This window comes from Pelobates fuscus, chromosome 5 (genome assembly GCF_036172605.1).
Source record: "Pelobates fuscus isolate aPelFus1 chromosome 5, aPelFus1.pri, whole genome shotgun sequence".
Classification (NCBI taxonomy): domain Eukaryota; kingdom Metazoa; phylum Chordata; class Amphibia; order Anura; family Pelobatidae; genus Pelobates; species Pelobates fuscus.
Window position 1 is genome coordinate 352,001,034 of NC_086321.1, and position 3,746 is coordinate 352,004,779.

Below are 3,746 nucleotides of genomic sequence, written 5' to 3' on the forward strand. Positions count from 1 at the left end.
GGCTTTCTTTGCCTTTTCTTGCTTCTCCTTCATCCTGGCCAGAGTGACCAATGCCCCCCTCCACTATATCCATGGGTGGATCACTTGAGGAGCTGGAGGAGGACATGACCACTTCTGGCAAGGTCCCTATGAAAGTGCCTAAAATGGCTGACAGGGTGGTGGTCTGGCTGAGCTCCAAAATGGCTGAATGGCTGGCCTATTGAAAATCTGGATAGATTTTGCATTGAAGGACTGCCTTGAGTTGATACTTTTATTTTTTACAGTTTTGTCTGGCAGTATGTAAAAGCCTATTTAATTGGCTCCTACTTTCCCACTCCCTGCTAAAATGATACTGTGTTGCCAGTACCACCTGTCAGGGAAGCATGATGACTCATGAGCCCCAAAAAACTAAGCAAAAGCAATGCATTGCATTTGCAATGTCATTCGACATGCGAATGACTATAGTAAGTGGTGTTTGGTAGTTTACTAATAGTGCCAATACATTTTCATGCGATTGGCAGCGTTCGTGCATTTGACGGTTCGGGAGTTTTAGGCGTAAATTAAACGAAATACAGCATTCAATGCCATGTTAGAGAAATGTACAAAATTTGAAACGAATGGGTTTTACTGAGTTCGGTTGAAGCTATTCGGTATTTAGGGATTAGGGAACATAGTTTTATGAATTCATTTGGTTCAATTAAAGGAACAAGCCGAATGAACAAACGAGTTTACCCGAAACGAAAATACTAACTAATATCGTACGAAAACTAATGGAATAATTGACGAATTTCGGTTCTGACTAAACTACTTTATTTTTCGTGCGAATACATTCGTACGAAACGAAAATTTCTGAAGTGCCCAAGTATAAATATATACCAGGTAGACCAAAAGTAGACCGACATACAGTGGCATCAATGAATGTCACAACAGGAGTCATTTTAATTGCAGGCATTTAAATATATGTGGCATTTGGAAAGAAAATAGTGGAGGGCAGGTATAAAAATGGATTCTGCAGCATATTCATTGATTTAACTGTATACCTACTTTTTGGCAACCCTATATAGAGCAAATGAGCATTGTGGTGTCATAGGGTTGTAGTTAAATATACACTGCACAAAGAAATGGAACACCAAAAGGACACATCCTAGATCTGAATGAATTAAATATTCTTCTGAAATTACTTTGTTCTTTACTTAGTTGAATGTGCTGACAACAAAACCACTGTCAGTCCCTTCGGGATCCATCCCTCATTCATCTTAATAAAGGTGAGGTAATCTAGACTTTTTTGACCTAGGCGACTTCTCTTCTCAGTGACAATACCTCCTGCTGCACTGAAGGTCCTTTCTGACAGGACATTTGAAGCGGGGCAGGCCAGAAGTTCTATCGCAAATTGGGATAGCACAGGCCGCAGGTCAAGCCTGCACACCCAGTAGTCAAGGGGTTCATTGCTCCTCAGTGTCTATCTGCAGTTAAGGCGAGGTAGTCTGCTACCTGTCGGTCGAGTCGTTCTCTGAGGGTGGATCCCGAAGGGCTGTGGCGATGCATAGGACTTAAAAAGCTCTGCATGTCCTCCATCAACAACACGTCTGTAAAGCGTCCTGTCCTTGCCGTCGTGGGAGGAGGAGGAGGATTACTTTCACCTCTTCCCCGTTAGATTCCCGTTGTGCTGTGACATCACCCTTATACGCTGTGTAAAGCATACTTTTTTTATAACAAATAAGGAGAGGTTTGAGGTTTTTTTTTAAAAATAAGAACATGTGGTGAGGGAAGAGCAACAAGACATTAATTAAGGAGTGTTGTTGAGTGCATCTCTCATGGATCAAATTGTAGAACATGCGGGCAATGTACTTATAACCAAAGAGGTCAGTTGGTCCATAAGTCGATTTGTCATTGATTTTCACATCCAATATAAAGCAGGATCTCTAGTTTAAGCCGGTTTGCCTTCAACATTCTCCTGGCAGCTAGAGTAAGTTCAAAGTCTTTGGAAGTAATGGTAATCTGAAGCAATCACGAAATGTCATTTTTATAAATCACCCCCATTTTTTCTGCTATAATAAAAAATGTCCATTTTTGGGAGAAGAAGGATGTAGAAAGTGTACTGTGTATGTAGATAAATAATTTTGCAGAATAAAGTAGACTAAGCAACAGTTGATCTAATTTTCTCATCGTCTTTCTGGGTGGATCCTTCAAGAAAGTCGTTTAGGGCTCTCCATAAAGCACGGACATTTCCCTCCCCAAAGCCGTCTGCTCCCCTACGCTCAATGAGTTCCAAATAGAATGAGTCCTTGCTCCAAAGGGGCTCGGCAAACACCTGCAAAAGGTATCCGTTTGGCATGTCGCTGTTTTGGGACTTTGCATCCAAAAGAATCCCAAACTGTGAGAGGATTTCTGCTTGTAGCCCTACACCCCGGATTTCCTCCTGCTTTGAGGGGTCAGAGTAATATGTTGGAGGTTGGCTAGTAAAACATACTCCCTGATTAGCCATGGACCGAGCAGTCTTGAAGATATCTGTGGCAAATAGGCCAACATGCTGAATACCTCCTTCTTTGTGATGATTTAGGAACAGATCTAACTGGTTGGTTCCTTCCTGTGGCAAAGATTCTGCCAACACCAACTTACTACATTTTCCAAGCTCTGGGGAATCCATTGCAGTCAAACGAAGACCGATGTTGGGCCCACTAATTTCAAAACCTCTATCGCAATCCTCTTCTTTGCTCAGAGGGAAATGTTTGAAACCAAAACATCGTTCATACCACTTTATTATGTGTGGTGAGCTCCCACGTGGACAGGCATAAGTGACATGGTCAATGCAGGTCAAGTCACCAGGAACAACAGGATTACTGTCGCTTCTCAGGTTCTGGAACTCCGGAAGAAAGTTGTCTCCGTAACTTGTGCGGTCAATTAATGTATGACGCACATGTCCAACCACAGATTTCACTACACAAAATGTAACCGAGCCATAGTCATCATGGACTTCTGTAGGAGGAACTAGCAGCTGGCATCTTTCGTTAAGTAGCTGCTGGCAAAAGCCTGGTACGTCCTCCACATCAAAGCTGACATTGCAAGCGGTATCTGGAGATGGCAATGGAACAGCCGCATCATACAGCATGGACGATCCTTTGGTAGTCTTCTGGTTGTTTTCATTAACCATGAACACCATTCCTCCATTTCTCAGGGCCACTTGGCTTGGACTTCTACCATCTAGCCCTCGAGCAGCAAATGGCTGAAATTGATACTTGGTCATCAACTCCTGGACAACTCTTCTGAGCATTGGATACCTGGAGGATGATGTGGCTTAACCGGATCAGACGAGACGTCATTGTAAAGGGTTTCTGGACTGGACTGGACTGGCCCCACGTGTGTCTGCTGGCTGAATCGTAAAGCATACTTTTTTAATTTATTTTGCAAATGCTGCATCCTTTCCGACTTGTTGTAATTTGGTAATTAATCTCTGGAAGGTGACACAGACTAAAATGCAAACCCGTTTCAACTCGATAGGAGTCTTCAGTGCATAAAATGTTCAAACTGCTGCTATTTAAATCCGCTGCTTGAAAGACTGCCGGTCACATTGGGCGGAAGTTTCGGCTGTTCCGGCGTCAGTCATTTCTGACATTATGGCGCGAATTCATCATCCTTCATAATAGCCTTTCCCCATTCGAGGCAAAGTCCTCCATATTGCTTTGGGGCAACTATAGCTCATTACTGATTATAAACACATAATGTATATACATCAAACGAAAGTAAAACAAAAAACACAAATATAGACA

General features: G+C 42.6%; 1 pseudogene; it reads right to left on the reverse strand.

Annotated features, from left to right (window-relative positions):
• Nucleotides 1-2,116: 2,116 nt before the first annotated feature.
• Nucleotides 2,117-3,299, reverse strand: LOC134612274 (4-hydroxyphenylpyruvate dioxygenase-like protein; annotated as a pseudogene).
• Nucleotides 3,300-3,746: the final 447 nt, after the last annotated feature.